The following is a 24,799-nucleotide window of genomic DNA, read 5'->3' on the forward strand; positions in this document are numbered from 1 at the left end:
CTATTAACCGGAGGCCCAACCCAGATTTGCTGTTTTATGCCTATTTCAGTGTTTCGAAGAAAAGGAATATCAAACGGAGTCGAAACGGAATGAAATCAACTAGAGAAGTTATTTTTGGAACGAAAGCCACCGGATAGACTTGGACTTCACGTCAGGAGATATGAGAGGTGCCCACGAGGGTGGGAGGCGCCCCCCCTAGAGCGTGCACCCTACCTCATGGGGCCCCCGTAGCTCCTCCGACGTACCCCATCCACCCATATATACCTACATAACCTAAAACTTCCAGAACACACAATAGATCGGGAGTTCCGCCACTAGAAGCCTCCGTAGCCACCGAAAACCAATCTAGACCCGTTCCGGCACCCTGCCGGAGGGGGCAATCCTTCTCTGGTGGCCATCTTCATCATCTCGGTGCTCTCCATGACAAGGAGGGAGTAGTTCTCCCTCGGGGCTGAGGGTATGTACCAGTAGCTATGTGTTTGATCTCTCTCTCTCTCTCGTGTTCTTGATTTGGCACGATCTTGATGTATCGCGAGCTTTGCTATTATAGTTGGATCCTATGTTTCTCCTCCCCCTCTTCTCTCTTGTAATGAATTGAGTTTCCCCTTTGAAGTAATCTTATCGGATTGAGTCTTTAAAGATTTGAGAACACTTGATGTATGTCTTGTCGTGGATATCTGTGGTGACAATGGGATATCACGTGATTCACTTGATGTATGTTTTGGTGATCAACTTGCGGGTTCCGCCCATGAACCTATGCATAGGGGTTGGCACACGTTTTCTTCGTGATTCTCTGGTAGAACTTTGGGGCACTCTTTGAGGTCCTTTGTGTTGGTTGAATAGATGAATCTGAGATTGTGTGACGCATATCGTATAATCATACCCACGGATACTTGAGGTGACATTGGAGTATCTAGGTGACATAGGTTTTGGTTGATTTGTGTCTTAAGGTGTTATTCTAGTATGAACTCTAGGGCTGTTTGTGACACTTGTAGGAATAGCCCAACGGATTGATTGGAAAGAATAACTTTGAGGTGGTTTCGTACCCTACCATAATCTCATCGTTTGTTCTCCGCTATTAGTGACTTTGGAGTGACTCTTTGTTGCATGTTGAGGGATAGTTATGTGATCCAATTATGTTAGTATTGTTGCGGGAACTTACACTAGCGAAAGTATGAACCCTAGGCCTTGTTTCAACGCATTGCAATACCGTTTACACTCACTTTTACCATTAGTTACCTTGCTGTTTTTATATTTTCAGATTACAAATACCTTTATCTACCATCCATATACCACTTGTATCACCATCTCTTCGCCGAACTAGTGCACCTATACAATTTACCATTGTATTGGGTGTGTTGGGGACACAAGAGACTCTTTGCTATTTGGTTGCAGGGTTGCTTGAGAGAGACCATCTTCATCCTACGCCTCCTACGGATTGATAAACCTTAGGTCATCCACTTGAGGGAAATTTGCTACTGTCCTACAAACCTCTGCACTTGGAGGCCCAACAACGTCTACAAGAAGAAGGTTGCGTAGTAGACATCAAGCTCTTTTCTGGCGCCGTTGCCGGGGAGGTTAGCGCTTGAAGGTATATCTTTAGATCTTGCAATTGAGTCTTTTAGTTTCTTGTTTTATCACTAGTTTAGTTTATAAAAGAAAACTATAAAAAAATGGAATTGATTTTGTCTCATACACTTCACCTTTTTAATATCTTTCGTGAGTATGATGGAAAGGATAATTGTGCTCAAGTGCTAGAAGAAGAGATCTCTAAAATGTTTGGCACTAAATATTTGAATGATGAGCATGACTGCAATGTTGTTAGTACGAATTCTTTAAATATCCATGATGCTAATGATGATTGCACTAGTTATGATGAAAATGCCTCCTATAAACATGTCATTTTTTGTGGAGTAGACTGGGTTTGCAAGTACACACCAAATACGGAAGATAGATATTGCAAGAGGCATAAGTACTTAGAAACCAAATTGTTGCAAGAAGAGCTAGATGAATGTGTTGAAAGATTCAATTTTTTTCGTGCCCCTTGTGAACTTGCAATGAACATGGTCATTTAAAGCTCCAATGCTATTTGTTTCATGATCAAGTCGTGTCCAAACATTGTGATAATTTGATTACCCTTGAGCATCATAAAGAGCTTAGCCTTCTTTTGGGTTATGAAGAAATGAAACATATAACTGAGGGTATTCCAAAGTTTAATCTTGATAAATTTCTTGATTTTGATCTAGAGAAAATTTATATGTATTGTGCGGTGAATTGTATTGAAAATCCTTATATTGCCAACTACATAAAGAAAAGAAAACAAATAGAAGATGAAGAGAATACTAATGAAAGGGAAGAGACTTCCCAATACCCTCCTATTATTTCTTATGATGAATCAGGTAACGAGGAAGAGCCTCCTATTCAACCAATCTCATTAATAAGGAGCTCCAAAAAGAGGATTGAACCCACACATGATGTGGTGAAGAAGAAGAAAGGAAAAAGGAAGAGAGGTAAAAAGATATCTCTCACAAATAATGCTTCTCCTATTACTATTGTGCCTCATGAAAATATAATTGTGGAAGATAATGATACTTCTTATGATCGTTAAAATCTTTTTGTCACTTGCTTGGAAGAATATGATAATTGCTATACTATTGGTGCTATCCATACTATTAATGATGAGAGTGGTTATGCTTATGATATGAAAAGGCCCAAGCTTGGGGAAGCTATGTTTGATGAGGATGACATATTTGAGAATATATTTGCTGAAATTAATGTTTGTCCCAAGCTTGGGGAAGCTATTATTAATGAAGATGATATTTTTAGTCTCCCAAGTTTTGATATGCAAGTTTATAATCATGATAGCATGCCTCCTACTTATGATGATTATTGTGATGATACTTACGCTATAAAAAGTAGTGATTATATTTATAAAAATTGTCATGGTTATGATTACCCCTTCTTTGAACATTACTCTTTTAATGTGGAAACAATTTATAGTATTCATGTTTCCTATGATACTCCCACTATTCCGAATAAGAAGAATTTTGCTTATGTGGAGAGTAATAAATTTTCTATGCTTGTAGTGTTGGGGAACGTTGCAGAAAACAAAAATTTTCCTACTCGTTTCACCAAGATCATCTAGGAGTTCATCTAGCAACGAGTGATTAGATGCATCTACATACCTTTGTAGATCGCGCACGGAAGCGTTCAAAAGAACGGTGATGATGTAGTCGTACTCGACGTAATTCAAATCACCGATGACCAGCGCCGAACGGACGGCACCTCCGCGTTCAACACACGTACGGGACGGGAGACGTCTCCTCCTTCTTGATCCAGCAAGGGGGAAGGAGAGGTTGATGAAGATCCAGTAGCACGACGGCGTGGTGGTGGATGCAGGGCGTCACAGCAGCAGGGCTTCGCCGAGACTACGAGGGAGAGACGTAACGGGGGAAGATGGAGGCGCCAGGGGCTGGTCTCAAATCCCTCCTCTCCCCCCACTATATATAGGGGTGCCAAGGGGGGGGCGCCGGCCCTAGTAGATGGCATCTACTAGGGGGGGCGGCGGCCAAGGGGAGGTTTCCCTCCCCCCCAAGGCACCTAGGGGTGCCTTCCACCACTAGGACTCCTCCTTGGTGGAAACCCTAGGCGCATGGGCCTATAGGGGCTGGTGCCCTTGGCCCATCTAGGCCAAGGCGCACCCCCTACAGCCCATGTGCCCCCCGGGACAGGTGGCCCCACCCGGTGGACCCCCGGGACCCTTCCGGTGGTCCCGGTACAATACCGATAACCCCGAAACTTGTCCCGATGCCCGAAATAGCACTTCCTATATATAATTCTTTACCTCCGGATCATTCTGGAACTCCTCGTGACGTCCGGGATCTCATCCGGGACTCCGAACAACATTCGGGTTTCTGCATATACATATCTTCATAACCCTAGCGTCACCGAACCTTAAGTGTGTAGACCCTACGGGTTCGGGAGACAAGCAGACATGACCGAGACGACTCTCCGGTCAATAACCAACAGCGGGATCTGGATACCCATGTTGGCTCCCACATGCTCCACGATGATCTCATCGGATGAACCACGATGTCGAGGATTTAATCAATCCCGTACGCTATTCCCTTTGTCTATCGATATGTTACTTGCCCGAGATTCGATCGTCGGTATCCCAATACCTCGTTCAATCTCGTTACCGGCAAGTCACTTTACTCGTACCGTAATGCATGATCCCGTGACCAGACACTTGGTCACTCTGAGCTCATTATGATGATGCATTACCGAGTGGGCCCAGTGATACCTCTCCGTCATACGGAGTGACAAATCCCAGTCTTGATCCATGTCACCCAACAGACACTTTCGGAGATACCCGTAGTCTACCTTTATAGTCACCCAGTTACGTTGTGACGTTTGGCATACCCAAAGCACTCCTACGGTATCCGGGAGTTACACGATCTCATGGTCTAAGGAAAAGATACTTGACATTGGAAAACTCTAGCAAACGAACTATACGATCTTGTGCTATGTTTAGGATTGGGTCTTGTCCATCACATCATTCTCCCAATGATGTGATCTCGTTATCAATGACATCCAGTGTCCATAGTCAGGAAACCATGACTATCTGTTGATCAACGAGCTAGTCAACTAGAGGCTCACTAGGGACATGTTGGTGTCTGTTATTCACACATGTATTACGATTTCCGGATAACACAATTATAGCATGAATAAAGACAATTATCATGAACAAGGAAATATAATAATAATGCTTTTATTATTGCCTCTAGGGCATATTTCCAACAGTCTCCCACTTGCACTAGAGTCAATAATCTAGTTACATTGTGATGAATCGAACACCCATGGAATTCTGGTGTTGATCATGTTTTGCTCTAGGGAGAGGTTTAGTCAACGGATCTGCTATATTCAGGTCCGTATGTACTTTACAAATCTCTATGTCTCCATCTTGAACATTTTCACGAATGGAGTTGAAGCGACGCTTGATGTGCCTTGTCTTCTTGTGAAACCTGGGCTCCTTGGCAAGTGCAATAGCTCCAGTGTTGTCACAGAAGAGCTTGATCGGCCCCGACGCATTGGGTATGACTCCTAGGTCGGTGATGAACTCCTTCACCCATATTGCTTCATGTGCTGCCTCCGAGGCTGCCATGTACTCCGCTTCACATGTAGATCCCGCCACGACGCTTTGCTTGCAACTGCACCAGCTTACTGCCCCACCATTCAAAATATACACGTATCCGGTTTGTGACTTAGAGTCATCCAGATCTGTGTCGAAGCTAGCGTCGACGTAACCCTTTACGACGAGCTCTTCGTCACCTCCATAAACGAGAAACATTTCCTTAGTCCTTTTCAGGTACTTCAGGATATTCTTGACCGCTGTCCAGTGTTCCTTGCCGGGATTACTTTGGTACCTTCCTACCAAACTGACGGCAAGGTTAACATCAGGTCTGGTACACAGCATGGCATACATAATAGAACCTATGGCTGAGGCATAGGGGATGACGCTCATCTCTTCTATATCTTCTGCCGTGGTCGGACATTGAGCTGAGCTCAATTTCATACCTTGTAACACAGGCAAGAACCCCTTCTTGGATTGATCCATATTGAACTTCTTCAATATCTTATCAAGGTATGTGCTTTGTGAAAGACCTATGAGGCGTCTCGATCTATCTCTATAGATTTTGATGCCTAATATATAAGCAGCTTCTCCAAGGTCCTTCATTGAAAAACTTTTATTCAAGTAGGCCTTGATGCTGTCCAAGAGTTCTATATCATTTCCCATCAAAAGTATGTCATCTACATATAATATGAGAAATGCTACAGAGCTCCCACTCACTTTCTTGTAAACGCAGGCTTCTCCATAAGTCTGTGTAAACCCAAACGCTTTGATCATCTCATCAAAGCGAATGTTCCAACTCCGAGATGCTTGCACCAGCCCATAAATCGAGCGTTGGAGCTTGCACACTTTGTCAGCATTCTTAGGATCGACAAAACCTTCCGGCTGCATCATATACAATTCTTCCTTAAGGAAACCATTAAGGAATGCCGTTTTGACGTCCATTTGCCATATTTCGTAATCATAGAATGCGGCAATTGCTAACATGATTCGGACGGACTTCAGCTTCGCTACCGGTGAGAAAGTCTCATCGTAGTCAACCCCTTGAACTTGTCGATAACCCTTAGCGACAAGCCGAGCTTTATAGATGGTCACATTACCATCCGCGTCTGTCTTCTTCTTAAAGATCCATTTATTTTCTATGGCTCGCCGCTCAACGGGCAAGTCAGTCAAAGTCCATACTTTGTTTTCATACATGGATCCTATCTCGGATTTCATGGCTTCTAGCCATTTGTCGGAATCCGGGCCCGCCATCGCTTCTTCATAGTTCGAAGGTTCACCGTTGTCTAACAGCATGATTTCCAAGACAGGGTTGCCGTACCACTCTGGTGCGGAACGTGTCCTTGTGGACCTTCGAATTTCAGTAGGGGCTTGATCAGAAGTATCTTGATCATTGTCATTAACTTCCTCTCTAGTCGGTGCAGGCACCTCAGGAACATTTTCTTGAGTTGCGCCATTTTCCGGTTCAAGAGGTAATACTTCATCAAGCTCTACTTTCCTCCCACTTACTTCTTTCGAGAGAAACTCTTTCTCCAGAAAGGACCCATTCTTGGCAACAAAGATCTTGCCTTCGGATCTGAGGTAGAAGGTGTACCCAATAGTTTCTTTTGGGTATCCTATGAAGACGCATTTTTCCGACTTGGGTTCGAGCTTTTCAGGTTGAAGTTTCTTGACATAAGCATCGCATCCCCAAACTTTTAGAAACGACAGCTTAGGTTTCTTCCCAAACCATAATTCATACGGTGTCGTCTCAACGGATTTCGACGGAGCCCTATTTAAAGTGAATGCGGCAGTCTCTAAAGCATAGCCCCAAAAAGAAAGCGGTAAATCGGTAAGAGACATCATAGATCGCACCATATCTAACAGAGTGCGATTACGACGTTCGGACACACCATTACGCTGAGGTGTTCCAGGCGGCGTGAGTTGTGAAACTATTCCACATTTTCTTAAGTGTGCCCCAAACTCGTGACTCAAGTATTCTCCTCCACGATCTGATCGTAGAAACTTGATTTTCCTGTCACGTTGATTTTCAACCTCACTCTGAAATTCCTTGAACTTTTCAAAGGTTTCAGACTTGTGTTTCATTAAGTAGATATACCCATACCTACTTAAATCATCAGTGAGGGTGAGAACATAACGATAGCCACCGCGAGCCTCAACACTCATTGGACCGCACACATCAGTATGTATGATTTCCAATAAGTCGGTTGCTCGCTCCATTGTTCCTGAGAACGGAGTCTTGGTCATTTTACCCATAAGGCATGGTTCGCATGTGTCAAATGATTCATAATCAAGAGACTCTAAAAGTCCATCAGCATGGAGCTTCTTCATGCGTTTGACACCTATGTGACCAAGGCGGCAGTGCCACAGGTATGTGGGACTATCATTATCAACCTTACTTCTTTTGGTACTCACATTATGAACATGTGTAGCATCACGTTCGAGATTCATAAAGAATAAACCATTCACCATAGGAGCATGACCATAAAACATATCTCTCATAAAAATGGAACAACCATTATTCTCAGATTTAAAAGAGTAGCCATCTCGAATTAAACGAGATCCCGATACAATGTTCATGCTCAAAGCTGGCACTAAATAACAATTATTAAGGTTTAAAACTAATCCCGAAGGGAGATGCAGAGGTAGCGTGCCGACGGCGATCACATTGACCTTGGAACCATTCCCGACGCGCATCGTCACCTCGTCCTTTGCCAGTTTCCGCTTATTCCGCAGCCCCTGCTTTGAGTTACAAATGTGAGCAACTGCACCGGTATCAAATACCCAGGAGCTACTACGGGCACTAGTAAGGTACACATCAATTACATGTATATCACATATACCTTTTGTTTTGCCGGCCTTCTTATCCGCTAAGTACTTAGGGCAGTTCCGCTTCCAGTGACCGCTTCCCTTGCAATAAAAGCACTCAGTCTCGGGCTTGGGTCCATTCTTTGGCTTCTTCCCGGCAGCTTGCTTGCCGGGCGCGGCAACCTCCTTGCCGTCCTTCTTGAAGTTCTTTTTACCCTTGCCTTTCTTGAACTTAGTGGTTTTATTGACCATCAACACTTGATGTTCCTTCCTGACTTCTACCTCTGCTGATTTCAGCATAGCAAATACTTCAGGAATGGTCTTTTCCATCCCCTGCATATTGAAGTTCATCACAAAGCTCTTGTAGCTTGGTGGAAGCGACTGGAGGATTCTGTCAATGACCGCATCATCCGGGAGATTAACTCCCAGCTGAGTCAAGCGGTTATGCAACCCAGACATAGTGAGTATGTGCTCACTGACAGAACTGTTTTCCTCCATCTTACAGCTGAAGAATTTGTCGGAGACTTCATATCTCTCGACCCGGGCATGAGCTTGGAAAACCATTTTCAGCTCTTCGAACATCTCATATGCTCCATGTCTCTCAAAACGCTTTTGGAGCCCCGGCTCTAGGCTGTAAAGCATGCCGCACTGAACGAGGGAGTAGTCATCGGAACGTGCCTGCCAAGCGTTCATAACATCTTGTTCTGCAGGGAGAACGGGTGCGTCACCAAGCGGTGCTTGTAGGACATAATCTTTCTTGGCAGCTATGAGGATGATCCTCAGGTTCCGGACCCAGTCCGTATAGTTGCTGCCATCGTCTTTCAGCTTAGTTTTCTCTAGGAACGCGTTGAAGTTGAGGACTACGTTGGCCATTTGATCTACAAGACATATTGCAAAGATTTAGACTAAGTTCATGATAATTAAGTTCAACTAATCAAATTATTAGTGAACTCCCACTTAGATTAGACATCCCTCCAGTCATCTAAGTATTACATGATCCGAGTTAAACTAGACCGTGTCCGATCATCACGTGAGACGGACTAGTCAACATCGGTGAACATCTTCATGTTGATCGTATCTTCTATACGACTCATGCTCGACCTTTCGGTCTTCTGTGTTCCGAGGCCATGTCTGTACATGCTAGGCTCGTCAAGTCAACCTAAGTGTTTGCATGTGTAAATCTGTCTTACACCCGTTGTATGTGAACGTCTGAATAAAACACCCGATCATCACGTGGTGTTTTGAAACAGCGAACTGTCGCAACGGTGCACAGTTAGGGGGAACACTTCTTGAAATTAGTATGAGGGATCACCTTATTTACTATCGTCGTTCTAAGTAAACAAGATGCAAAACATGATAAACATCACATGCAATCAAATAATAAACGTGACATGATATGGCCAATATCACATAGCTCCTTTGATCTCCATCTTGGGGCTCCATGATCATCTTGTCACCGGCTTGACACCATGATCTCCATCATCGTGTCTCCATGAAGTTGCTCGCCAACTATTACTTCTACTACTATGGCTAACGTGTTTAGCAATAAAGTAAAGTAATTTACATGGCGTTTCTCGATGACACGCAGGTCATAAAAAGAATAAAGACAACTCCTATGGCTCCTGCCGGTTGTCATACTCATCGACATGCAAGTCGTGAATCCTATTACAATAGCATGAACATCTCATACATCACATATAGATCATTCATCATTCATCACAACTTTGGCCATATCATATCACAAACCACTTGCTGCAAAAACAAGTTAGACGTCCTCTAATTGTTGTTGCAAGTTTTACGTGGCTGAATTAGGGTTCTAGCAAGAACGTTTTCTTACCTACGTTAAAGCCACAACGTGATTTGTCAACTTCTATTTACCCTTCATAAGGACCCTGTTCATCGATTCTGCTCCAACTAAAGTAGGAGAGACAGACACCCGCCAGCCACCTTATGCAACTAGTGCATGTTAGTCGGTGGAACCGGTCTCACGTAAGCGTACGTGTAAGGTTGGTCCGGGCCGCTTCATCCCACAATACCGCTGAAGCAAGAAAGGACTAGTAACGGCAAGAAAGTTGACAAATCTACGCCCACAACAAATTGTGTTCTACTCGCGCAAGAAGAACTACGCATAGACCTAGCTCATGATGCCACTGTTGGGGAACGCTGCAGAAAACAAAAATTTTCCTACTCGTTTCACCAAGATCATCTAGGAGTTCATCTAGCAACGAGTGATTAGATGCATCTACATACCTTTGTAGATCGCGCACGGAAGCGTTCAAAAGAACGGTGATGATGTAGTCGTACTCGACGTGATCCAAATCACCGATGACCAGCGCCGAACGGACGGCACCTCCGCATTCAACACACGTACGGGACGGGAGACGTCTCCTCCTTCTTGATCCAGCAAGGGGGAAGGAGAGGTTGATGAAGATCCAGTAGCACGACGGCGTGGTGGTGGATGCAGGGCGTCACAGCAGCAGGGCTTCGCCGAGACTACGAGGGAGAGACGTAACGGGGGAAGATGGAGGCGCCAGGGGCTGGTCTCAAATCCCTCCTCTCCCCCCACTATATATAGGGGTGCCAAGGGGGGGCGCCGGCCCTAGTAGATGGCATCTACTAGGGGGGGCGGCGGCCAAGGGGAGGTTTCCCTCCCCCCCAAGGCACCTAGGGGTGCCTTCCACCACTAGGACTCCTCCTTGGTGGAAACCCTAGGCGCATGGGCCTATAGGGGCTGGTGCCCTTGGCCCATCTAGGCCAAGGCGCACCCCCTACAGCCCATGTGGCCCCCCGGGACAGGTGGCCCCACCCGGTGGACCCCCGGGACCCTTCCGGTGGTCCCGGTACAATACCGATAACCCCGAAACTTGTCCCGATGCCCGAAATAGCACTTCATATATATAATTCTTTACCTCCGGACCATTCCGGAACTCCTCGTGACGTCCGGGATCTCATCCGGGACTCCGAACAACATACGGGTTTCTGCATATACATATCTTCATAACCCTAGCGTCACCGAACCTTAAGAGTGTAGACCCTACGGGTTCGGGAGACAAGCAGACATGACCGAGACGACTCTCCGGTCAATAACCAACAGCGGGATCTGGATACCCATGTTGGCTCCCACATGCTCCACGATGATCTCATCGGATGAACCACGATGTCGAGGATTTAATCAATCCCGTACGCTATTCCCTTTGTCTATCGATATGTTACTTGCCCGAGATTCGATCGTCGGTATCCCAATACCTCGTTCAATCTCGTTACCGGCAAGTCACTTTACTCGTACCGTAATGCATGATCCCGTGACCAGACACTTGGTCACTCTGAGCTCATTATGATGATGCATTACCGAGTGGGCCCAGTGATACCTCTCCGTCATACGGAGTGACAAATCCCAGTCTTGATTCATGTCACCCAACAGACACTTTCGGAGATACCCGTAGTCTACCTTTATAGTCACCCAGTTACGTTGTGACGTTTGGCACACCCAAAGCACTCCTACGGTATCCGGGAGTTACAAGATCTCATGGTCTAAGGAAAAGATACTTGACATTAGAAAACTCTAGCAAACGAACTATACGATCTTGTGCTATGTTTAGGATTGGGTCTTGTCCATCACATCATTCTCCCAATGATGTGATCTCGTTATCAATGACATCCAGTGTCCATAGTCAGGAAACCATGACTATCTGTTGATCAACGAGCTAGTCAACTAGAGGCTCACTAGGGACATGTTGGTGTCTGTTATTCACACATGTATTACGATTTCCGGATAACACAATTATAGCATGAATAAAGACAATTATCATGAACAAGGAAATATAATAATAATGCTTTTATTATTGCCTCTAGGGCATATTTCCAACATGTAGATCATGGAAAGAATGCTTTAGGTACTGGTTATATTGTTAAATTATTATGAGGGAGGAATATATGCTTGTAAGAATTGCAATAATATCAAGTTTCCTCTCTATGTGCTTAAAGTTTTGAAGTTATGCTTGTTTTACCTTCCTATGCAAGTTGATTCTTGTTCCCACAAGTTATTTGCTCACAAAATCCCTATGCATAGGAAGTGGGTTAGACTTAAATGTGCTAGTCATATTCTTCATGATGCTCTCTTTATGTTACAATCCTTATCTTTTATGTGAGCATCATTGAAATCATCATGCCTAGCTAGGGGCATTAAACGATAACGATTATTGGGAGGCAACCCAACTTTATTTTTGTTCCTTGCTTTTTGCTCCTGTTTAGTAATAAATAATTCATCTAGCCTCTGTTTAGATGTGGTTTTATGCTTTTAATTAGTGTTTGTGCCAAGTAGAACCTTTGGGGAGACTTGGGGGAAGCCCTGTTGATCATGCTGTCAAAAACAGAAACTTTAGCGCTCACGAGAATTGCTGCCATTTTTATGTGGAGAGTGATATTTAGTTAATTCTTTTTGAAGATGATTAATAGATAAATTCCGTAGGTCCAGAAAGTTATTTGAGAATTTTATGAGTTTCAGAAGTATACGTTTGATCCAGATTACTACAGACTGTTCTGTTTTTGACAGATTCTGTTTTCAATGTGTTGTTTGCTTATTTTGATGAATCTATGGCTAGTAAAATAGTTTATAAACCATAGAGAAGTTGGAATACAGTAGGTTTAACACCAATATAAATAAAGAATGAGTTAATTACAGTACCTTGAAGTGGTCTTTTGTTTTCTTATACTAACGGAGCTTACGAGTTTTCTGTTAAGTTTTGTGTTGTGAAGTTTTCAAGTTTTGGGTAAGGATTCGATGGACTATGGAATAAGGAGTGGCAAGATCCTAAGCTTGGGGATGCCCCGGAAGGCATCCCCTCTTTCGTCTTCGTTCATCAGTAACTTTACTTGGAGCTATATTTTTATTCGCCACATGATATGTGTTTTGCTTGGAGCGTCAATTTATTTTGTTAGAATTTGCTTGCTGTTATTTAGAAAAATATTTTGCATCTTTTATTTCAATAAAAGTGTCATTGATAGCCCTTACTATGCCTATGTTAGAAGTCCACATGTTGCTGTTTGAAAACAGAAAGTTTACCGCTGTTGCAATATTTCCCTAGAAAAGTCAGAATGTGATAAAATGTTGAAACCTTTTGCATATTAAGATCTGATAAATTTACTACAGTGGGAATTCTCTTTCATAATTTTTGGAGCTAGGGAAGTATGAATGTTGCTGCATTCTTTACAGACTATCCTGTTTAGGAAGATTGCTGTTATGTTTGCATTGTTTGCATATGTTTGCTTCTTTAATGATTCTATTTGAGGATAGGACTATTAAATATGCAGAGGAATTTAGTATGCAATGTTGAATAATAATTTTAGTGATTTCCTACAGTAGAGTATGATAAGGTTTTGGCAATGGTTTATACTAACTTATCTCACGAGTCCTTGTTGAGTTTTGTGTGGATGAAGCTTTTGAGATTTAGGGAGACCGTGATATGAGAGGAATTATGGAGACACAAAAGCTCAAGCTTGGGGATGCCCAAGGCACCCCAAGATAATATTTCAAGAAGTCTCAAGCATCTAAGCTTGGGGATGCCCCGGTTGGCATCCCACCTTTCTTCTTCAACAACTATCGGTTAGTATCGGTTGATCCTAAGTTTTTGCTTCTTCACATGATGTTTGCTATTCTTAGATGTCATTTTCTTTTGCTTTTCTTGCTGTTTGAATAAATTACCAAGATATGAAATTATTAAATGTTAGAGAGTCTTCACATAGTTGCATAATTATTCAACTACTCATTGATCTTCACTTATATCTTTCGGAGTAGTTTGTCGTTTGCTCTAGTGCTTCACTTATATCCTTTTAGAGCACGGTGGTGGTTTTATTTTATAGAAATAGATGAACTCTCATGCTTCACTTAGATTATTTTGAGAGTCTTAAATAGCATGGTAATTTGCTTAAAATCCTAATATGCTAGGTATTCAAGAATAATAAAATTCTCTTATGAGTGTGTTGAATACTAAGAGAAGTTTGACACTTGATGATTGTTTTGAGATATGAGGATGGTAATATTAGAGTCATGCTAGTTGAGTAGTTGTGAATTTGAGAAATACTTGTGTTGAAGTTTGTGATTCCCGTAGCATGCACGTATGGTGAACCGTTATGTGATGAAGTCGGAGCATGATTTATTTATCGATTGTCTTCCTTATGAGTGGCGGTCGGGGACGAACGATGGTCTTTTCCTACCAATCTATCCCCCTAGGAGCATGCGCATAGTACTTTTTTTCGATAACTAATAGATTTTTGCAATAAGTATGTGAGTTCTTTATGGCTAATGTTGAGTCCATGGATTATACGCACTCTCACCCTTCCACCATTGCTAGCCTCTCTAGTACCGCGCAACTTTCGCCGGTACCATACACCCACCATATACCTTCCTCAAAACAGCCACCATACCTACCTATTATGGAATTTCCATAGCCACTCTGAGATATATTGCCAGGCAACTTTCCACCATTCCGTTTATCACGACACATTCATCATTGTCATATTTCTTAGCATGATCATGTAGTTGACATAGTATTTGTGGCAAAGCCACTGTTCATGATTCTTTCATACTTGTCACTCTTGATTCATTGCATATCCCGGTACACCGCTGGAGGCATTCATATAGAGTCATACTTTGTTCTAGTATCGAGTTGTATCATTGAGTTGTAAATAAATAGAAGTGTGATGATCATCATTCAATAGAGCATTGTCCCCCCAAAAAAAGAGAGAAATGCCATAAAAAAGAAAGGCCAAATAAAAAAATAAAGGCCAAATAAAAAAAGGAAGAAAAAAAGGGGGACAATGCTACTATCCTTTTACCACACTTGTGCTTCAAAGTAGCACCATGATCTTCATGATAGAGAGTCTCCTATGTTGTCACTTTCATATACTAGTGGGAATCTTTCATTATAGAACTTGCCTTGTATATTCTAATGATGGTCTTCCTCAAAATGCCCTAGGTATTCGTGAGCAAGCGAGTTGGATGCACACCCACTAGTTTCTTTTGTTGAGCTTTCATATACTTATAGCTCTAGTGCATCCGTTGCATGGCAATCCCTACTCACTCACATTGATATCTATTGATGGGCATCTCCATAGCCCGTTGATACGCCTAGTCGATGTGAGACTATCTTCTCCCTTTTTGTCCTCTCCACAAACACCACTCTATTCCACCTATAGTGCTATATCCATGGCTCACGCTCATGTATTGTGTGAAGATTGAAAAAGTTTGAGAACATCAAAAGTATGAAACAATTGATTGGCTTGTCATCGGGGTTGTGCATGATTTAAATATGTTGTGTGGTGAAGATGGAGCATAGCCATACTATATGATTTTGTAGGGATAACTTTCTTTGGCCATGTTATTTTGAAGAGACATAATTGCTTAGTTAGTATGCTTGAAGTATTATTATTTCTATGTCAATATGAACTTTTGTCTTGAATCTTATGGATCTGAATATTCATATCACAAGTAAGAAGAATTACATTGAAATTATGCCAACTAGCATTCCACATCAAAAATTATCTTTTTATCATTTACCTACTCGAGGACGAGCAGGAATTAAGCTTGGGGATGCTTGATACGTCTCCAACGTATCTATAATTTTTGATTGCTCCATGCTATATTATCTACTGTTTTGGGCAATATTGGGCTTTATTTTCCACTTTTACATTATTTTTGGGACTAACCTATTAACCGAAGGCCCAGCCCAGATTTGTTGTTTTATGCCTATTTCATTGTTTCGAAGAAAAGGAATATCAAACGGAGTCGAAACGGAACGAAATCAACTAGAGAAGTTATTTTTGGAACGAAAGCCACCGGATAGACTTGGACTCCACGTCAGGAGATACGGTAGGTGCTCACGAGGGTGGGGGCGCCCCCCCTAGGGCACGCCCCCTGCCTCGTGGGGGACCCGTAGCTCCTCCGACGTACCCCCTGCACCCATATATACCTACGTAACCTAAAACTTCCAGAACACACAATAGATCGGGAGTTCCGCCGCCAGAAGCCTGCTTAGCCACCGAAAACCAATCTAGACTCGTTCCGGCACCTTGCCGGAGGGGGCAATCCTTCTCCGGTGGCCATCTTCATCATCCCGGTGCTCTCCATGACGAGGAGGGAGTAGTCCTCCCTCGGGACTGAGGGTATGTACCAGTAGCTATGTGTTTGATCTCTCTCTCTCTCTCTCGTGTTCTTGATTTGGCACGATCTTGATGTATCGCGAGCTTTGCTATTATAGTTGGATCCTATGTTTCTCCTCCCCTTCTTCTCTCTTGTAATGAATTGAGTTTCCCCTTTGAAGTAATCTTATCGGATTGAGTCTTTAAAGATTTGAGAACACTTGATGTATGTCTTGCCGTGGATATCTGTGGTGACAATGGGATATCACGTGATTCACTTGATGTATGTTTTGGTGATCAACTTGCGGATTCCTCCCATGAACCTATGCATAGGGGTTGGCACACGTTTTCGTCGTGATTCTCCGGTAGAACTTTGGGGCACTCTTTGAGGTCCTTTGTGTTGGTTGAATAGATGAATCTGAGATTGTGTGACGCATATCGTATAATCATACCAATGGATACTTGAGGTGACATTGGAGTATCTAGGTGACATTAGGGTTTTGGTTGATTTGTATCTTAAGGTGTTATTCTAGTACGAACTCCAGGGCTGTTTGTGACACTTATAGGAATAGCCCAACGAATTGATTGGAAAGAATAACTTTGAGGTGTTTTCGTACCCTACCATAATCTCTTCGATTGTTCTCTGCTATTAGTGACTTTGGAGTGACTCTTTGTTGCATGTTGAGGGATAGTTATGTGATCCAATTATGTTAGTATTGTTGCGGGAACTTACACTAGCGAAAGTATGAACCCTAGGCCTAGTTTCAACGCATTGCAATACCATTTACGCTCACTTTTACCATTAGTTACCTTGCTGTTTTTATATTTTCAGATTACAAATACCTTTATCTACCATCCATATACCACTTGTATCACCATCTCTTTGCCGAACTAGTGCACCTATACAATTTACCATTGTATTGGGTGTGTTGGGGACACAAGAGACTCTTTGTTATTTCGTTGCAGGGTTGCTTGAGAGAGACCATCTTCATCCTACACGTCCTACGGATTGATAAACCTTAGGTCATCCACTTGAGGGAAATTTGCTACTGTCCTACAAACCTCTGCACTTGGAGCCCCAACAACGTCTACAAGAAGAAGGTTGTGTAGTAGACATCAGTGTTCGGGATGGAATCTAAACAATCTTGATCCAATTAGATGGTCCTTGAAGGAGTTGTTTAGCGCAACGAACCAGGCAACCAGAATATGCGGCTGTAACGCCCTCACTTAGCCATAGGAGTGCGACAATAAAAACATGGGCGCAGCCCCTAGTATCTGAACTAGAGTGCTATAAGCGTATGATCGGGAAGTACCAATCATTCACGTAATGCGGAAGAAATCTCGAACGATTTGCAACCTCTGAACAGCTGACAGGCTCTCGCCGCATCATGACAGTCAGTTTTCGGCTTTCTCTACTGAGGTGTTCCTTTGGATAAACCAAGGCACAATCGCAGTAGTTCTCCCTTTACTACCTTAGCCGATATAGCGGAACATAAGGTAGCAAGACAGGAGCTGGGCAACCCAACTATTGACCAAAGACATGATTCGGAGCCAATGCATATAATGCTAAATTCGGGGTGCCGAACTATACTTATAAAAAGTGTTCGGAATTTTGTTGCCGTAGAGTGGGGCGTATGAAGCCCCTGGCAAACATCAAACGTACCAAAGTGTACGGGTGCTACCTGATAGGGTTATCCACAGGGGAGCTGAAAAAGAGAAAGAAAATAGAAAAAGGTACAAGGGTAAAAAGCTGGAGTCCTACAGCTCAGCCGCAAATTGTTCTCATTGTAATTTAATTACTATGTCAAGGCGCATTGATACAGGTGGTGCGATAAGCATCAGGCTATTTGACATGCAAAAACCAAGGGAGAGCTGCAAGTGGGTCCTGAAAAATAGGTAGAGTTATCGTTAAGGGAATCACCTAAAATGTCCCTCATATGTCTGTGTTTCTTGTCGTCTTGGTGTGTTTATCCTTCAAGAGGGCCGATGACCAGACCACCAGATGGTGCATGTGGGATTAAGACCTGAAAAGGAAACAAGTAAAAGTGAAAGTATGTGTGTATACGATGTCGATTGAGCCATACTATGGACCACAAGCTAGCTATGCCTCCGTCGATGCCCATGGGATTTTGAGTTCATAGTTATGTACATGTGGCACGAATGCCACCACTTGATCGGGACTGAGACGGAGGCCGGATTGCTAGTCGAGCCCCTGACGAGCCGAGCTCTCCTGCTGTAGAGTAGTTCGGACCCTCTTAACGGTGTCTATGGGATCGGCGGCCGAATTAAGGTTCTGCTTGAGAAGGCCGCACTGTACTTCTGCTACTAAGGCAGCTGTGTGCTCTTCTATACGAAGGGAGCGTTCCGTATTTCCATTGACCATTATGACGCCACATGGACTGGGCATCTTGAGCTTGAGATAAGCATAGTGTGGTACTGCATTGAATCGAGCAAACGCAGTTCGTCCGAGCAGTGTGTGATAGCCGCTGTGGAAGGGGACGATATCAAAGATTAGCTCCCCGCTTCGGAAGTTGTCCGGAGATCCGGATACAACCTCTAGTGTGATTGAGCCCATATAGCGGGCCTCTACACCTGGTATGACTCCTTTGAAGGTAGTCCTGGTGGGCTTGATCCGAGATGGGTTAATGCCCATTTTTCACGCTGTATCCTGATAGAGCAGCTTGAGGCTGCTACCTCTGTCCATAAGGACGCGAGTCAGGTGAAACCCATCAATTATTGGGTCTAGGACCAGTGCGTCCGAGCCACCGTGACGGATACTGGTCGGATGATCCCGGCGATCAAAAGTGATCGGGCATGACAACCATGGATTAAATTTTGGGGCGACTGGCTCTATCGCATAGACGTCCCTGAGCGCACGCTTGCGCTCCCTCTTGGGGATGTGGGTAGCATATATCATGTTCATTGTTTCGACCTCAGGGGGAAACTTCTTCTTTCCCCCTGTGTTCAGTTGTTGGGGATTTTCATCATCGTCCTTGCTTTGCGATCCCTTTTCCCTGTTCTCGGCGTTTAATTTGCCGGCACGTTTAAAAACCCAGCAATCTCTATTTCTATGATTGGGTGGCTTGTCTGGGGTGCCATGAATCTGGCACGGATGATCAAGTATGCGGTCCAAGCTTGACGGCCCTGAATTGTTCTTTTGGGACGGCTTCTTCCGCTGACCGGGCTTAGAGCCCCTGAATCCGGCATTGACTGTCGTGTCCTCGGTGTCATCACTGTTGTTTCGACGCTTGTATCTATTGCGTTGAGACTTGTCTTTGCTAGTTTTATCTTCAGGGGTGCTGGCATCGCTTGCATTATTTTTGCTACGGGCCAACCAACTGTCCTCGCCTGCACAAAAGCGGGTCATCAGTGCCGTGAGGGCTGCCATGGGTTTTGGCTTTTCTTGGCCGAGGTGGTGAGCGAGCCATTCATCGCGGATGCTGTGTTTGAAGGCTGCTAGGGCTTCGGCGTCCGGACAGTCGACGATTTGGTTCTTTTTAGATAAGAACCTAGTCTAGAATTTCCTGGCGGACTCTCCGGGTTGTTGGACTATATGGCTTAAGTCATCAGCGTCCAGAGGTCGAACATATGTACCTTGGAAGTTATCGAGGAAGGCCTCCTCCAAGTCCTCCCAGCTGCCAATAGAATTTGCAGGCAGACTGTTGAGCCAGTGCCGAGCTGGCCCCTTGAGTTTTAAAGGGAGGCATTTGATGGCGTGGAGGTCATCGCCGTGGGCCATATGAATGCGGAGAATGAAGTCTTCGATCCACACCGCGGCGTCCGTGGTTCCATCGTATGATCCTATATTCACGGGTTTGAACCCTTCTAGGAATTCATGATCCAGGACCTCATCAGTGAAGCAATGAGGGTGTGCGGCACCTCTATATCGAGCCGTATAGCAACATAGCTCTGATGGAGTCCGTCTGCAGTTTTCAGCCTGTGCATGACTAAGTTTGTCACGTCCGAACAGGTGGCCGTCGTGGCGTGTCGAGGCACGTCTTTGTGATCCTTAGACTGATCTAGTATGTCCTGCTTTATTGTTCAGGTTTTCCCAGAGGTCATATGTACGACCGTGGGCTAATTTACCTCTACCTATGTGATGAGGCGGGGCTGGTTGGTGTTCGGCGTGATTTGTCGTTTTGTCCCGACCACGTGGTGGTCGGTCAGCCGCATTGTATGATGGAGGTATGTATTCCGACGCCTCCTCGTCAATCTAAGGCAGCAATTTGCGCTTTGGGTAGCTTTTGGTTGGGCGCTTGAGGCCGTATTCTTCGGCTGCTAGGACATCGGTCCATTTATCATTGAGCAGATCTTGGTCAGCTTCAAGCTGCTGCTGCTTCTTTTTCAGGCTCCTTGCAGTGGCGTTTAGCTAGCGCTTGAAGCGCTCCTGCTCAAGAGGTTCCTCGGGCATGATGAAATCGTCGGTGCCGAGGCTCACCTCATCCTGGGAGAGCGGAAGATAACTTCCATCCTCTGAATCTTCGTGCGTGGCCTGCTTACCAGGGCTAGCCTGCCCATCTTCCCGTTCATCTTGTTCATTAGCTGTTTCAATGGGGTCTTCCTTGTCTTTGGCACCTTCCGGAGTGTTATCTTCTCCTGTGCTGATGTTGCTTTCTTTACTGCAGCATGACTTAGAGCGGTGCCGCTGACGCCAACGCTTGGATTGTATTTCGAAAGGTTTATCCTCAGCTGGATCTTCCTTGTCATCGTCGTTGTTCAACTTTGGTGCATCCACCATGTATACATCATACGAGGAAGTGGACGTCCAGCGTCCGGTGAACAGCGGGTTCTAGTCCTCTTCTTCTCCGGCATTCTCGTCCATACCGTCGATGTCCTCGGAGTCGTAACCAAGTGTGTCGGTCAAATCCTCGACCGTGGCTATGAAGTGGGTGGTGGGTGGGAAGCAAAATTCTCCACCGTCAGCCCCTAATTTGAACTGGATATAGTTCGGCTATGAGTCCTCTGCCAAGGACAGGTTTTCTAACGAGTTTAATTAGCACATCGCCCAAAGGCGAGTGCTGGAAGATATCTGCGGCGCTAAACTCGAAGATCGATAAACGATCAAGTTCGGCGTCTGCGAGCTCACGTGGTTCAGAACTCACGGCCGGAGATGAGTCCGGAGTTCTGGTGACAAAGACGTCGTGAGAGGTTAAGTCTATGTGCGGCTCCAACACCGTGGAATCTGTGGCCTCCATGGTGGGGTTGATCCTCCCATCCTCAGATGGCGCAGTCTACTCCGGCTCTAAGGCCAGAGCAGTTATAGGGGTGATCTCCTGGATGCGGTCTGATGACAGATTTAGGTCATGATCATCGGGGTGACCGGGGGTGGAAGTCGCGGTCTCGAATCCAGCAAAGATCAAGTCTCCACGGATATCCGCAACGTAGTTCAAGCTCCCAAATCTGACCTGATGGCCAAGGGCGTAGCTATCGATCTGCTCCAGGTGACCACACGAGTTGGCCCGCAGTGCGAAGCCGCCGAACATGAAGATCTGTCCTGGGAGGAAAGTTTCTCCTCGGATAGCGTCACTATCGATGATTGAAGGAGCCATCAAACCTTTTGGCGACAGCACAGTGGAACTCTCAATGAAAGCACCAATGTCGGTGTAAAAACCGGCGGATCTCGGGCAGGGGGTCCCGAACTGTGCATCTAAGGTCGATGATAATAGGAGACAAGGGACACGATGTTTACCCAGGTTCGGGCCCTCTCTATGGAGGTAATACCCTACGTCCTGCTTGATTGATATTGATGAATACGAGTATTACAAGAGTTGATCTACCTCGAGATCGTAATGGCTAAACCCTAGAGGTCTAGCATGTATGGCTATGATAATGAATTATCTCCCTCTCCGGACTAAGTCCTCCGGTTCATATAAGCACCGAGAGGATCTAGGGTTACACAAGGTTGGTTACAAAGAAAGGAATCTACATATCCGGTCTCTAAGCTTGCCTTCCATGCCAAGGAGAGTCCCATCCGAACACGGGTACAGTCTTGGGTCTTCGTATCTTCACAGCCCATCAGTCTGGCCCATGGCTAACAGGCCGGACGCCCGAGGACCCCTTAGTCTATGACTCCCTCAATGGCCCCTCCGGGATCCTCCTCCATAACCTCCGGTGACGATGGCCCCCTCTGGCAGGGTGCTAGAGAGGGCCTAGATTTATTTCTCGTGGATACAGAGGCTTGTGGTGGCGGAACTTCCAATCTAGGTTATTTTCTAGAGGTTTCTGTATTTATAAGAATTTTTGGCGTCAGTCTCATGTCAAGGAGGTGCCTGAGTCGTCCACGGGGCAGGCCCACGCGCCTGGGGGGTGGGCGCGCCCCCCACCCTCGTGGACGGCCCGGGACTCTTCTAGACCAACTCTTTTACTCCGGGGTCTTCTTTTGGTCCATAAAAATCGTCAAAAATTGGCACGTCAATTGGACTCCGTTTGGTATTCCTTTTCTGTAAAACTCAAAACAAGGAAAAAAACAGAAAATGGCACTTGGCACTAGGTTAATAGGTTAGTCCCAAAAATCATATAAAATAGCATATAAATGCATATAAAAAATCCAAGGTTGATAATATAATAGCATGAATACTTCATAAATTATAGATACGTTGGAGACGTATCAGCTGCGCAAACACCTCCTTTACAGACCAAGACATTGGGTCAAGTGTGATCGTGCGCTATTCCGAACACCCCTGTAGCATCTACGTGGGGGATGAAGCCGACGACTAGTAAACTCTCAGAATTAAAAATGGCCGCACAGGAGGAAAGTAATTTCAGATAAAGGTATAAATATATTACAAAGCCTTGGTTCACAAAACAATGTCTGGACAACCCGGATACATCTACTCGAACATGATATCCTTTGAGCATTGGCCCTCTACTATCCGGGCACCCTCCAGGACATCGTCGAAATATCGCTCCGGCTTGCAGTGGTCCTAGCCTTCGGGTGGGCCCTCGGTCGCCATGATGGTGTCCTTCATCTTCGCCAAGTGCATCTTGACACGGGCAAAGGCCATCCGCGCACCCTCTATGCACGTCGAGCACTTTACAGCTTCGACTCAGGGCAGGGCGTCTGATACGTCTCCAACGTATCTATATTTTTTGATTGCTCCATCCTATATTATCTACTGTTTTGGACATTATTGGGCTTTATTATCCACTTTTATATTATTTTTGGGACTAACCTATTAATCGGAGGCCCAGCCCAGAATTACTGTTTTTGCCTATTTTAGGGTTTCGAAGAAAAGGAATATCAAACGGAGTCCAAATGGAATGAAACCTTCGGGAACGTGATTTTCTCACCGAACATGATCCAGGAGACTTGGACCCTATGTCAAGAAATAAAGGAGGAAGCCACGAGGTAGGGGGCGCGCCTACCCCCCCCAGGCGCGCCCTCCACCCTCGTGGGCCCCCTGTTGCTCCACCGACGTACTCCTTCCTCCTATATATACCTACGTGCCCCCAAACGATCAGAGACGGAGCCAAAACCCAAATTCCACCGCCGTAACTTTCTGTATCCACGAGATCCCATCTTGGGGCCTGTTCCGGAGCTCCACCGGAGGGGTCATCCATCACGGAGGGCTTCTACATAAACACCATAGCCTCTCCGATGAAGTGTGAGTAGTTTACCTCAGACCTTCGGGTCCATAGTTATTAGCTAGATGGCTTCTTCTCTCTTTTTTGATCTCAATACAATGTTCTCCCCCTCTCTTGTGGAGATCTATTTGATGTAATCTTCTTTTTGCGGTGTGTTTGTTGAGCTCGATGAATTGTGGGTTTATGATCAAGATTATCTATGAACAATATTTGAAGCTTCTCTGAATTTTTTATGTATGATTGGTTATCATTGCAAGTCTCTTTGAATTATCATCTTGGTTTGGCCTACTAGATTGATCTTTCTTGCAATGGGAGAAGTGCTTAGCTTTGGGTTAAATCTTGCGGTGTCCTTTCCCAGTGACAGCCGGTGCAGCAAGGCACGTATTGTATTGTTGCAATCGAGGATAACAAGATGGTTTTTTTTATCATATTGCATGAATTTATCCCTCTACATCATGTCATCTTGCTTAAGGCGTTACTCTGTTTTCATGAACTTAATACTCTAGATGCATGCTGGATAGCGGTCGATGAGTGGAGTAATAGTAGTAGATGCAGGCAGGAGTCGGTCTACTTGTCTTGGACGTGATGCCTATATACATGATCATACCTAGATATTCTCATAACTATGCTCAATTCTGTCAATTGCTCAACAGTAATTCGTTCACCCACCGTAAAATACTTATGCTCTTCAGAGAAGCCACTAGTGAAACCTATGGCCCCCGGGTCTATCTTCATTATATTAATCTTCCAATACTTAGTTATTTCCTTTTCTTTTTTACTTTGCTTTTATTTTACTTTGCATCTTTATCACAAAAATACCAAAAATATTATCTTATCATATCTATCATATCTCACTCTCGTAAGTGACCGTGAAGGGATTGACAACCCCTTATCGCGTTGGTTGCGAGGAGTTATTTGTTTTGTGCAGGTACAAGGGACTTGCGTGTAGCCTCCTACTGGATTGATACCTTGGTTCTCAAAAACTGAGGGAAATACTTACGCTACTTTGGTGCCTCATCCTTTCCTCTTCAAGGAAATCGAACGCAGTGCTCAACAGGTAGCAAGAAGATTTCTGGCACCGTTGCCGGGGAGGTTCACACAAGTCAAGATTTGACTCCCGACAACGAGCCATTTCTGGCA

Source organism: Triticum aestivum, chromosome 3A, assembly GCF_018294505.1.
Source record: "Triticum aestivum cultivar Chinese Spring chromosome 3A, IWGSC CS RefSeq v2.1, whole genome shotgun sequence".
Classification (NCBI taxonomy): domain Eukaryota; kingdom Viridiplantae; phylum Streptophyta; class Magnoliopsida; order Poales; family Poaceae; genus Triticum; species Triticum aestivum.